Genomic DNA, 14,587 nt, shown 5'->3' with positions numbered 1-14,587 from the left:
GTCGGTGGTAAATCGGAACACATGTATGTGTCACCTCGCTATTGAAATACAACCACAGATGATAGACCTGTAAACGAGAAGAAAGGAACTTACGCCATTCAGTGGCGTCGACTTTCGGATTTGGTAAATTAATAAACACAAACGCTATTCGTACAAGCGTCGCCTCTCTACTGTATACTGTCAACTGACATCTATATTCAAAGAAAAGACTCTCGGGGCTTAAATACTAGTTTACAAAAATAGGCTTAAACTCTACACAGAATATTTACAAATTATGCTGGGCGGAGCATCGCACCAGCAGTTAGAGTGGGCTGTGATGGCCTTGGTCAGACGCGTTCTTCGGAGAGAGAGAGAAAGCACTTCTTTGTGGGTCAAAGTAAATAGGAAAAGAAAGTGCTGAAACATGTGTGCCGGATGCGCGCCACATGTTTGGTTAAATTTCTGCTGCTAGCTAAACTCGCAGCGGGGCGGAAGGAAGACAAACTCGCCGCTGCCCTTGGTGCGCGTCGAGTTATACAATCATAAATAGTAAACGAACCCTTGGGCCAGATTGCTGGCTCGGGTATCGTATCACATTTTATGTTTATATCGCCCAGCGCCCTCGGGGTGGTTTATTGCCTTAGAGGCCTCGAATATTGATGAGTTGGGTTTAAGCGTGATCATATTACAGACCGTTATACATGCAATATTTGCAATTGTTATTAGGATTCTTAGGAAAATAAAAAAAAAATAAAAAAATAAAAAGTTTTGCTTTTGGAATATGCTTGGGGAAATAAATAAAACAACATATATTATTAAATCTTTCACAATTTTCAATTCAGGTTAGAATATTTGAACCTGGATACAAATTGGTACACCCAAAGTTAATTTTTAGCACATATTCTGGCATCACGATTTATTACATTACAAAGAGAAAAGAAAACAGAAAGAGATGTCTGCTCGCATACATACAAACCATTTTTAAGCTTTTAAAATAGCTCATTATTTGCGCATTTGACTTTCATGCACAGGAAATGGCATCTTTTCTGCCAAAGATGTGACATGTTTTCTGTCAACGCTAGTTTGGGTGTACGATCGGAGATTTTTGACACTATTTGGATACACCAGCAACTCGTACTCCCCGCTTGTTTTCTTTTCGTGTATTCGAGTTAGAACTTATCGTGTGTTTCAAGAGGCATAGATCTTCAGGCAGTGCTCCCGTGGCCGAGTGGTTAGCGTCCCACATTATCATGCCGGGTGTTCGGGTTTGATTCCCGTTCTGGCCGGGGGATTTTTCGTCAAAGAAATTTCTTCCGACTTGCACTGTGGTCACACATATTCTAAAGCAGTGATTTTCAACCGGTGGGGAATTCCCCTCTAGTGGGGAATTTGGTCATAAAAAGGGGGGAATTTCGCAAGGGAATATTGCTCATTTACTTTTCTTTGAAGATGGCAATGATTAGCAAAAATTGCCACCAAAACTTTTTTGAGGGGGTCTTCGTAGCCTAATTGGTCGCGTGTCCGCTACTAAGCGAACGATCATGAGCTCATAACTCAGGGCCCCTCAACTGACCATCTTTGTGTGTTATTTTAGCTACTATTTCCACGCAAGAATCACCATGTGACGGTAATCCCAGTCCCTTACCGCTCTCATTTTCGGTCTGCTGCATCGGTAATTGGCACTATTAATAACACAACAATGGAAACCTCGTATCAACAGTCCCATTATAAACAGTCCAACTGTAAACATTCGAATCGATAGAATAGGAATACTCTTACGCCTAAGCGGCTTCTGTGTAATAGATAAAAACAAATGTTTACCGATAGAATGGCTACAGTATAATATACAACAAAAATTATCTTAAGATGAAAATTTACACGAATAAATTCGGCTCTGTTACAGCTGAATTGCTTCTTCTTCTTCTTGAATGGCGTTAACGTTCCCTTGTGGAACTTTTGCCGTCTCAACGTATGCATTAACTAGCGTCATTTATTAATACTTGGTCGAGATTTCTTAAGCCAAATAACACGCCTTGAATGTATTCCGAGGGGCAAGCTCTTGAATACGCATGACCACAGTGCAAGTCGAAGGAAATTTCTTTGACGAAAAATCCCCCGGCCAGAACGGGAATCAAACCCGAACACCCGGCATGATAATGTGGGACGCTAACCACTCGGCCACGGGAGCACTGCCTGAAGATCTATGCCTCTTGAAACACACGATAAGTTCTAACTCGAATACACGAAAAGAAAACAAGCGGGGAGTACGAGTTGCTGGTGTATCCAAATAATGTCAAAAATCTCCGCTGAAGATGAAGCTGAATTGCTAACTGAGCCTAATAAAATAAACAGATGAGATAAAGAAAAGCTTTTTTGGATACGCTAATATTTGCGATCCGGGGCAAACATTTCCAAATCTGAAATGTAATGTTCAATTGAACAACTTCGCAATGTTTGAAAGACTTTCATCAGTGAATGATGATGAAACAGACGAAGAAACAGTACAGAAGATCTTAAAAAAGGAAATTGTACGGCATCTATCAAGACTTTTTACAACAAGTTAAACTTGAAACACATTTGCGTTATATCAATTATATCAGAATATATCCAAGGCGTGTTTTTCGGCATAGAAATCTCAACTAGGTACTACTAATAAAAATGACGCAAGTCATACCTCCGTTAAGAAAACAAAAATTCCACTGGGTTCCACTTCCACGTTAGTGCCACTTTTTTTTTTAGGAAAAACATAATTTAGATTGAGAAAACCGCTGTCTTTGTCCATTTCACTGCCGACTTAATATAAGATAATAAGGTTGATTAACTCTACAGGATAATATGCATCTCCAGAGACGTTATACACTGCGTAAAAACGCTTGGTGCACTGTGTGGGCCGGTTGAATCATTGGTACGTCTTTCTTCCAATATAATAGTGGTCATCACGGTCATGCCTGGCCTCCATTGCTGTAAAAAATAAAATTGGACTTTCTCTCAGCCAATCGTGGCATCCATACGTTTATGTGTTTTAATTTTGACGTAGGACCACGTCTGCCAGTAAGGGTGTCAAATCAGGAAACAGGTCACTGACTATTTTTGCATCGAACGGAATTTGCATACCAATCGTATCGCAATTTCCTTAAGATTTGTTTGATATGCTATACATTACGTTCCTCCAATCCATAAGTGGTTAAAACTAACGAAATTTGGAAGTATTCTCATTTCCCAGACATTTGTTCTGCACAACTGTGTGCTTACCTACCTATGCCATCAATGAAGATCTATTTTTGCATTTGTGGGTTACAATATCCATATATCACTGCAAATCAAGTGCAGCGTCCGTTCTATGGACACAGTGGAGAGAGGAAATTTTGCAACTTACACTCTTCCCGTTAATAATTTATTTGGTATAAAAAAAAAATTTCTCAATTTTTTCAAAAATCACTATTTTTCAAAATAAGTGACGAACCAGCCAAAAGTGTTGAAAGTCACTATAATACAGAAAAAAACCTTTTTCAAAAATTCATAACTTTTGAGCTACTAGATCGATTCAGTTGATCGACATATCAAATTAAAGCCTATTAGCTGGCTTTTCTTACAAAAAATATGTTATGAAAAAAAATCACACCTTTCAAGAAAAAAATATGAAAAAATATAGCGCCCTTGATCCCCAGACCATGTAAACTATAAAAAACAAATACAATCAATAATTACGAAATGAAAATCCTAATTTTCGATAGATTCAATATTTTTGAAAGAAAGCTTTTGAGCTAATTGGCTTTAATTTGATATGTCGATCAACCTAATCTAATCTAAGTCTAATTGTTCCGGAGTTATGATTTTTTGAAAACTTGCACTTACGTATTCTTGCACACGCATATTCATGATTAGTTCTTCTGTGATGCTAAATATAGATTGAAATGGATACCATTAGGTGTGTTTAATGTTTTGTGTTGTTGTGCACCCGTGGCCGAGTGGTTAGCGCCCCACACTATCCTGCCGGGTGTTCGGGTTCGATTCCCGTTCTGGTTGGGGGATTTTTCGTCAAAGAAAATTCTTCCGGCTTGCACTGTGGTCACGCGTATTCTAGAGCTTGCCACTCCAGAGTACATTCAAGGCGTGTTATTCGGCATAGAAATCTCAACCAAGTATTAATGAACGACGCTAGTTAATGAATACGTTGAGACGGCAAAAGTTCCACAGGGAACGTTAACGCCATTCAAGAAGAAGAAGAAGTTGTTGGAATAATGGGGGTGATGGTGATGTGTAAACCAACTTTCCCACCCCGGGTGCGAAACCTTCACAATAATTGTAAAATGTCAAGCATTATTTGGTTGACCCAATCTTCTCAAAGTGTACCGACCGAAACTAGCAATTAGAGTAACTACGGAATACAATTTGAAGACAACAACACAATTGCCGAAACAAACGTAGTTAACCACCGTGTATTTCATTCTATCCATGGGATATAGAAAAAGAAAAGAGAAGTTAAACGGTTCAAACGTCGCATCGCCATGTAGATTAATGGTGGAACAAAATATAATCGCAGCGGCACGAATTCCTTTTCAAGGCCACTAAAATTTTCACCAAAGAGTTATTTCAGAAAGTCCGATGGGCTCTAAAGTAATATCCGAAATAATAAAAAAGCAAATTAACGTTTATAATTTGTTTGCCGTGGAGAGCTTGTACGATTTTAGGAATATTCTGGGGTTATTGATGAATTTTGCAATCGATCATTAAATTTTCGTGAATTCGTGCATTGTTTCCGGGTCAAGAGTGGCGTCAAAGTGCAGCGGATTTCAAGGTGGATATGGAGAAGGTTTTCCAGCGGTGAAAGCTGTGTTCTTCGATTGAAAACTTGACAAAACAATCGATTTTGGACTTGTTGTTCTCGTTCTGTGAAAGGTGCTACATAGCATAACTTGGGCCTGATCACAATCACCTCATCACCTGATCACCTCATGGTGAAGGCGATATGATTTGTATGCAAGGTTATATGCACTTCTTTTCGTTTTCACCGTGGAGTACAATATTTGCAAAAAATCATCAGATGCAAGTTGCGGGCACTCTTGTGCTTGCATGCATTAGTGCGCACCGAAAAATGTTTCGCTAACACGGACTACTTAATCTAGAAATTTGACGAAACGTTACATTAGTAACAGCTTGTCGCCTTTCTGGCTGATGGGACATATTCCGGTATTCGGTAATTTTTATATTATTTTAGTTCAGCTTTCAACATGTAAACTAAATAGAAAAGTAATTCGTGAAACCTGTATATTTATTTAAAAATAATAGTAGAAAAAATTAGGAACCTAAAAACTACTGAAAACTAGCGCAAACACTGCCTAGAATTGCCCGACCCTCATCGCTTATGGGTGATAGACAAGAAGGATGTGCATTTTTGGTCCTTTTGATGCTTCCTGGATTGCAAATGCCGAGTAAAAAATAATTATTTCTTCATAAATTCTTCGTAACTCGTAATAACTCGCTAAATAATGACTATTTGGAAAATAAAACTCAAGGACATATTCTTGATTGTCGTCTTTTTTTCGATTTTCTAGACTAGAATATTCCTTTCATTTTTATTGATACTGACTGAATATATGCAGTGGTTCCATGAAAAAACCCCAAAACAAAAAATTGCTCTGCTTCTGCTGTATTTATCCCTTTTCAAAAAAACATAGACTGGTATTTTTATTATTTTGCCCTTAGCTCAGTATAAGGTGGTCTGAAAACCTTCCACAACTCCCATTTTTTAAACTTTTGAACCGCTCAAACGGATTACGTGTAAATGAAATATATCAGTATATTTTTCAGAAAAAATATATCTTGCATCTCAAATGTCAACTTTCGGACGAACAACTTTTGTTTTTGTGGTTTTCGATGTATTGATCGATAAGAGACCCTGGATTCTCATATTTCTTTAGAAAGATCAGTCTTTTTTACAAATAATATCAATACTTTAGGATATTTTTTTTAATCTTGAATTAATGGATTGGTTCAAATGTTATACATTTTCAACAATAGGCGTATTGGAAAAACGATTTTTCATACCACCCTAAGGATGTGCACCCGTGGCCAAGTGGTGAGCGTCTCACATTATCATGCCGAGTGTTCGTGTTCCATTCCCGTTCTGGCTGGGGGATTTTTTCGTCAAAGAAATTTACCTCGACTTGCACTGTGGTCACGCGTATTCTAGAGCTTGCCCCTCGGAATACATTCAAGGCGTTTTATTTGGCTTAAGAAATCTCAACTATATCAAGTATTAATAAATGACGCTAGTTAATGCATACTTTGAGACGGAAAAAGTTCCACAGGGAACGTTAACGCCATTCAAGAAGAACAAGATAACGTGACTGATTTTTTTTTCCGAAAGGGATTAATATGAGGGGTTTGAGCAAAATCAGAGCATTTTTCAGTAGATCTTTTTTCATGTATTCATGTATAATTTTAATTTAATACATTCATAAAGTAATTGAATATATGATATTAAATTATGTACATCTTTCCATAGTGAATTTAGTAATAAATTTGAATTAATTCGTGCTTATTTTATTTGAGGAATATCCCCCAGGGCTCGGCAAAGTCATACTCAGCTGAGGATAGTCAGCGAACTATGAAGAAATTCCCATTGGAAATGAGTTTTGGTTTCTTCCTGCAGTTTCATCGTCAACATGACTAAACGGTCATTCGGGCTGTTTAAGCACTGATTGCCGCGGGTCCAATCTGTCACTAGCGGCACCTTCTTTTTGTGAATTTTCACCGACTTAATAAATTTCTCAACCGCGTTTGTAACACCTGCACATAATTTCGGAAAAATTCCTTCACTATTTGAAAACCCAAATCTTCCGTTCGTTTGTCAATCCAACTTAGTTCGGTTCTATTTGTATACTCGTTTTTGCTTTCTCTTGTTTACAATAGGGGTTAGACATCAATTGAATATAGGCTACCCAAAATCAAAATCAATATGGCCATACAAATGAAACACAAATTTCTAAATTTCTCGAGAATTAATCAAGCAAATGAAACGAAATTTGTCGTGTGGAGGTTTTAGGGTGCAATAAATGATTCTATGGTGGTTAGATACTCCTCCCCTCTCTCTTAGGGGGAGCTGCCATACAAATGAAACACAAAATTTTGCATTACTCGAGAATTAATCGAGCAAATTAAACCAAACTAGGCATATGGAAACTTTAGGGTGCAATAAATGTTTCTGTGGTGGTTAGATACCCCTCCCCCCTCTCTTAGGGGAGGGGGGTGTTTGCCATACTAATGAAACACAAATTTCTTCATTACTCGAGAATCAATCAAGCAAATTAAACCAAATTAAACATATGGAGGTTTAAGGGTGCAATAAATAATTCTATGGTGGTTAGACACTCCCCCCCCCCTCTCTAAAGGGGGGCTGCCATACTAATGCAGCACAAATTTTTGCATTACTCGAGAACTAATCAAGCAAATAAAACCAAATTAAGCATATGGAAGTTTAAGGGTGCAGTAAATGATGGTATGGTGGTTAGACAAAGGTAATTTTAAAGGGTAGATTAGAAGATCAATCAATGAATAATTCTGCGATTGGACCCATGAACAGCGCTTGGTAAGAAAACGTGGATGTGAGAACGAAAAATAAATTTTGAGCGGGACGAAATTTGCCGGGTCAGCTAGTTTAATTTAAAATTCCGGTGTGTTTTGAACACGGGCGTTTGGTCCCTATCTCACTTTTCGGCTCGACTATCTCATTTCATTCTTTCCCGTCAAATGGACTTCAAAGCATATTGAAGTGACTCCTCCCGAAATGAATTCGTTTCTCCCATGTATCACGTACGTATGTATCGATGTTGAGTTCAACGTGGTTAGAAATATACTAAAGGTGAGCTAGATTTTTTTGCATCGTACACGAAAATTACTCACACATATAAAATAGCGTGAGGTGTTATGTTCAGAAACGCTGAAAAATTTGTGAATTTTGTTGATATAAACCCTTTTTTATGTATGTTTTTTTTTCACAAAATTGAACTCGGAGACAAAGCGAACTAAAATGCTACTACGCTATTTTGCACGCTATTTATTAATACTAACGCGAGGAGTGTGTAGAAGTGTGGATTGAAGTCAGGTTGAATGAAGATTTGTATTCATTAGTTACGTCAATAAAAATAACCATTTGCTAGATAGTTCATCAGTCATCTTCGCTCTCAACGTTCGTCAATTCATTTTCTAGTCAATTCAAATCATAATGACGGCGAATGCCGATCCTAGTCGAAGCGAAGCTACTGAGAGGAGAGTCGATTTTCATTTTGAATCTTCGAAGAATTCGTGCACTGATATCCATATTGTAAAAAAAAATTTCATGTTTATTATGATTAATGAATTTACCAGAGAAAATTAACAATCTCCAAAAATGAGTTAAATCTTAAATTGCGTACAAATTCGTTGAAACCATTACCATTCCAATCAAAATTTTCCACCTCAAACATAAAATCGCTTCAAAGCCATGCGTAAACAAACTCAATTTTAAAAATCGAAAAACGTCAATCGCAATTAACCTACACCAATAACTCATCACCGTAACGCATCTCTCTGACAGAGATTGACAAATCCCACTCTCAACCACTTAACGTTCGGCTGCCGTTCAATCGGTTCTAATTGACACCGAAATGACAAACCGGAAATAAATGCTTTCCGTAGCCCCCGGGAAGCATGGGGAGGAAAAATCTCCGACAAAAAAACCTTACCATGGGATGGGAGAAGGAAGGGAAACTCGATGAAGAAAATGAGCGAGGATTGTTTTTTTTTTGCTCCGCAGGCGCCGATTTATTGCGAATAGCTATTGTTGTTGTTGTTATTAGCCTAAATGCTTTCGCAAATCGAACGTAAACGTTTTTGCTTCTTTCGCTTTTCTGCGGAAGTATGTAAGTGGCGGTGGGCACTTGCGAGTGAGTGCGGAAGTAGGAGCCAACCAAGGAGGAGCATTAAAGAAAACCCGGGGAAAGAGTATAAAAGCAAAGCAACTGTAAATCACAACTTGTGTGCTCGAAGAATCTGGCTGATGGGAAGAAAGGCTTTTTATGGGCTCCATGCGTCTACTAACAAAAAAGAGCGAGGGGGTGGATCAAGAAGGCAGAGCTGCTATTTTGGTGAGAGGAAATAATGTGGGCACACAGACTCTGGTGCTAGATCATAGGCTGGAATCGTACAGCATGCCGTGACATTAGCCGTGAAACATCACACGAGCTCGGGTCTGTTGGTATATCTAGGACTGCTATGATTTATATAGTCCTGAGGGGACACAAAATGTTGTCTTGCCTTCGCTCAAGTAAGTGAAGAAGATCAACAGAGCCCAGTCTGCAGTTAGCGTATCGTCAGCGGAAGATGGCGCTCTGTTATGCTCGATTTGAGATGGAGGATGGTAAGCGATATACCATTCTCGGTGAAAAGATGTTGTTGTTTGTGCGATTCCAGGGATGGAAAACGAGAGGTGGATCAATGAAAGAGATTTCCTTGCCTTTCTTTGGAGCGTTGGAAGGTGTGAGAACAAATTGTCGAGGTAAATTTGCGAGATTGTTGGGCGTACACACACACACACACATACACATACACACATACACTTTGTGGTCTACGGTGTGATATTGTTTCAGTCGATGGCTTCAGCTAAGGTTTTACCAGGAAATATTTTCGCTAGGCGCTAGGGATTTCACGAAAGGTGTCACAACACTGACAATTTTATTACATGATGCATTATTTCTGCTTCATTCATTCTAGTGTTTTGGCACCAATTTGCACATGTGCCATTCCTTGAGTTCCAAGGGGTCCACCGATCGGTTCAGGATCACTCTCTCCTACTACAATTTTATGTCCAATGCTGTAATTATTCTTTTCTCCATCAATGAACATCAAACATTGAACGAGCAACTCGCCAAAATATGCGCTCACTTCGTGCCAAGAACGTAGGAATTCTTGTCTAGCGCTACCTCGTTATTTTTTTTCGTTACTATTCGATTTTTTTTCTCATACTAGTCCACCGCCGCACAAGCTGTCGAGCAACGTTTTCGTAGGTGGACATGACGCCAAGAGCAGCAAAAAATACGCGAGCAGACAGACTGTTGGGCGCCAGCTGGCGCTACGCTAAAGTCAACGGCGGACGCCGTGAGAAAAATGCGAACAAATATATGCAGACTAAAAACTGGCGACCAGTTGAACGGAATATAGAGCAGTGAACTTCGTTCTTACCGTCCCAATCGCGCTTATGCTCCATGAGTACTCGAGCCATAAACGAAGCGAGTGGCGTTTGCACTTCGATTGTGAAAATGTATGTCTGCCCCTCACAAGCGAATACTCCCCCAGTTTTCTTTTGAGTGCTGCTGTCAACCAGTCAGGAAGCATGTCCGGGAATAAATTTCCCAGATAATTACATCTGCTCAGTTCGCCCCCGCTCGGGGTGTGCTCATAAACTCGTAACGAATGGTGAATTATGCGCCCCAACTTTCGGTCTCCCCGCCCCGCGAGGGTAGAGTTTACATTGTTGAGCGTAACATTGTAGGTTTTCGATTGCGGGAATTGATTATAAACAATCTAAAAATCTATGCAAAAACTGACCGAATGATCAGCATGAATTAAAAATACAGTAGAACCTCGATTATCTGCGAAACGCGGTGCGGATTATCCGCGAAAGCGAGTTTCATAGTAATTCTCGTGGCCTACTCGAAATTCGTCAGTGAATGGTAGGCTATTGCTATTTTGTTTTAGTTATGGCTTTTTTTGACGTAGGACTACGTCTTTCATTTCTATACCGGGGTGTAAAATCAAAGTTTCGAAAACGAAAGCGTTACGCCGGAGACCGAGATTTTGATCGTTAATAGCTCCTAAACAACTGAACGAAATGGTATGATAAACACTTCATTCGATAGATAAAATGTCTACGCGTTCTATACTTGTTACTTTCTGATCCAAAAACTTGTTTCAATAGTCTTAAAATTGCTTTCAAAACAGGCTATTGAAATCACCAATCGGTATATAAGCGAGCGCCGCTCGGAAATCCACTCAGTTCTAATTGAACAGCGATTGGAGCATGTTGTCGCTGTTGTGGTGAAGCTCTTCGTTTATCATGAAAGCGCGAATGAACGGTGTCACCAAGAGCCTGTTTGTGCACCTTAGGCCAGAAGGGAATCCATCAGGAGGAGAGTGATGCCACAAACTGTTCCCCGGGAAGATCTCGAAGCAGCCGCTACACACACACACACACACATACACGCGCGGAATTCTTTCCGTTTGGATGCCATTCAGCATCGAGAAAGATCCGGAAAATAATTTGCCAGTTCCTCTGGGAATTTAAAAATACATTCATGTGAAAGAGTTTATTTGAATGTTTTCTATGCATGTTACACTGTGACCAAATATGTTTCAATCAAGTGCTATTAACAGATGGTTATCGAGTTAGCATTAACCACTGGTGGGCTTCCAGTATCGAGGAAAATGTGGACATATCTAATCGTTACTGAAAATAATCTGCCAATTCCTCTGGGAATTTAAAATTACATTCATGTGAAAGAGTTTATTTTAATGTTTTCTATCCATGTAACACTGTGACCAAATACATTTGGTTTTGTGATTTTTCGATCAATCGCAATTAACAGAATAGCTTCTGAAGATTATTCTTCCCCATCAGTAGAATATTTCCGTATCCAATATTGGATGCATAGAACCTTGTGCATCCAACGTAACACTCTCGTTTTCGAAGTCCCCCAAATATTCATTCATTCAGAATGAATTCAGATTCAACTTCAAACAAATGATCTCTAAATCAACGATAGTCCTACGTCACCATTGCGGTTATACCATAGATATAACCCACTTCCTGTTTTTTGTTTTTTATTTTATTTTATTTTACAAAGACAACAGGCTATACATAGATGCCCTAATGCTTCATAACTACTACTACTACTTATACAGCGCGGACTCGATTATATACAGTTTCTGATTTCTTTTCACTATATATAATCGAATCCTGTATATAATCGAATAAAAAAAAAATTTTTTTATTCGTTTTTTTTTGCATGTATTTATTTTTTTTTAATATAAAAGAGGAATTTGAGTGCGATTCCAAATTCATCCCCTTAAAGTCAGAAAATACCTTTCTTACACGAAAAAATTATCCAGATTCTCACAGAGGGTGAGAGACGATCATATTTGATGGAAAACATCCTTCTACGCATATGTTCGAATTTCAACAATGACAGAGTTATGGAACTTTTTTTTTTGTTTCGGATTCTGTTGCCTGGAACTGGCTCTACATTACAAAGTACGCTACGGAAGACGCTTCTGTTGCTTTCATTTGAAAGATGAGAAAATTTGATACAGGATATAGTAGTAGAACATCTAAATTAATGGATTTTAATAACATTTTGGAAGTGCAAAACTTAAAAGTTAGTAATTGTTAATGTATTATTATTAATGTCATCCTGATTTTTTTTATTAAACTGGATTGTTTCTATCAATCAAATTGAAGCTCTCTAACCGCTCTACAATTTGTTCTTTGACACCCAACTTCTATCTATCTTAATTTGGCTGCAATATCGATATTATTAATTCTTGGTGAAAATTCAAGCAAAATCTTCAAAAATCGCGATTTTTACCCCACTGTATATGATAAGTCACCCCAATTACACCTTAACGTTGAAAGGTTACATTTATTTTTGAAATAAGTCATATTTGAAACATAAAAAAAAAATTTTTTCAAACTGTATATAATCGAGTCACATATAATCGAGTCTATATATTAGGCTGTCAAAAAAGTCCTGCGGTTTTTTTTTTTGAATTTTCATTGCTTTATAAAATTAGTTACAATCATCTGTTTTAAGTCAAATATGCGCCGTTTTGTTCGATGACTTGTTCCCAACGAGATGCCAACTTCATAATACCCCTGTTATAGAAGCTCGCTTCCTTATTGGCAAAAAACTCGGATAGCCAATTTTCACAGGCCTCTTTTGTGGCTAACTTCTGACTACCTAGCTCGTTCGTCATGGACAAAAACAGGTGGTAGTCACTTGGTGCAAGGTCCGGACTATACGGCGGATGCAAAAGAACCTCCCATCCGAGCTCCCGGAGCTTCTGGCACGTCACCAAAGAAGTGTGTGGCCTGGCGTTGTCCTGATGGAAGACAATGCGGCCTCTGTTTATGAAAGATGGCCTCTTCTTCATGAGTGCTACCTTCAAGCGGTCCAGTTGTTGGCAGTACAGGTCCGAACTGAGCGTTTGGCCATCGGGAAGCAGCTCATAATAGATTATTCCTTGACAATCCCACCAAACACACAGCATAACCTTCCTGGCCGTTAATGAGGGCTTGGCCACCGTCTGAGCCGCTTCAGCGGGCTTCGACCACGACCGTTTGCGCTTCACGTTGTCGTAAGTGACCCACTTTTCATCGCCAGTCACCATCCGCTTCAGAAACGGGTCGATTTTGTTGCGATTCAGCAGCGAATCACATGCGTCGATACGGTCAAAGATGTTTTTTTGCGTCAACGTGTGTGGCACCCATACATCGAGCTTCTTTGTGAATCCAAGCTTCTTCAAATGGTTAATAACGGTTTGATGACTTATCCCCAGCTCTTGGCCGATGCTACGGCTACTACTATGCCGGTCTTTCTCGGCTAATTCAGCGATTTTGTCGCAATTTTCGACGACAGGCCTTCCGGAGCGTGGCGCATCTTCGACGACCTCTACACCAGAACGAAAACGTTGAAACCATCGTTGTGCGGTGGAAATGGAAACTGTATCGGGTCCATAAACTGCACAAATTTTATTGGCAGCTTAAGATGCATTTTTGCCTTTGTCATAGTAGCACTGTAAAATATGTCGGATTTCCTCTTTATTTTGCTCCATATTTGCGACACTATAACTCACGAACCAAACAAAACACTGTCAAGGACTATATTATAGCGCGCAAAAATACCTTTCCAACAAGCTATAGTATGACTCGATACAATGAATACAACTAGAACTACGCGCTTACAACGACACCTCGCGGAAATACCGCAGGACTTTTTTGACAGCCTAATATATACTACTGTAACTAATCAAGTTAATTAAGATATATAGAATACATTTTTTTGAGGGACGAACGAGACAGATGGAAATCGAAACATACATTACAACGGTTAAATACGCGGCACATGCTAGATATAGGTTCATTATACCCGTAATTTGTTCGGGTTGATGGGATGTATAAATAGTTCTTGGATCGTAAATTACGGTGATTTATGTTGAAATTAATCAACCGAAGGAGCTCAGGACAATCGATGTTCGGCACAATCAAGTCGGAGGTAAATAGGGCCTTGGCAACGTTCCTGCGAGAAACTAATGAGTCCAGTCCAATCAATTTGCAGCGATCCTCGTATCTAGGGAGGTTTGTTGGATCATTCCACGGTAAATTGCGCAAGGCGAAACGAACGAATTTCCGCTGTATCGACTCAATTCGCTGAACATTATTCTGGTAATACGGTGACCAAACCACGCATGCATATTCAAGGATCGAGCGTACCAATGAGCAATAGAGAGCCTTAATGCAGTGTACGTTCTTGAAATCCTTTGTGACGCGGAAGATAAAACCAAGAGTTTTAGA

General features: G+C 39.1%; 1 protein-coding gene across 3 annotated transcripts in view; it reads right to left on the bottom strand.

Annotated features, from left to right (window-relative positions):
* Nucleotides 1–14,587, bottom strand: part of LOC129767563 (protein unzipped) — a 296,485-nt gene that overhangs the window by 32,495 nt on the left and 249,403 nt on the right. The window contains exon 1 of one of the 3 annotated variants that reach the window (XM_055768597.1): nt 94–115. The exons of the other annotated variants lie outside the window; for them this stretch is intronic. The gene's annotated coding sequence lies outside the window, so the exon portion shown is untranslated. Of the gene's footprint in view, nt 1–93; nt 116–14,587 lie in introns of those variants that run through there. 3 annotated transcript variants of the gene reach the window in all.

The sequence above is a fragment of the Toxorhynchites rutilus genome, chromosome 2 (assembly GCF_029784135.1).
Source record: "Toxorhynchites rutilus septentrionalis strain SRP chromosome 2, ASM2978413v1, whole genome shotgun sequence".
NCBI lineage: Eukaryota > Metazoa > Arthropoda > Insecta > Diptera > Culicidae > Toxorhynchites > Toxorhynchites rutilus.
Note: the sequence above shows the minus strand (reverse complement) of the source record. Positions and strands in the feature narration are given on the sequence as shown.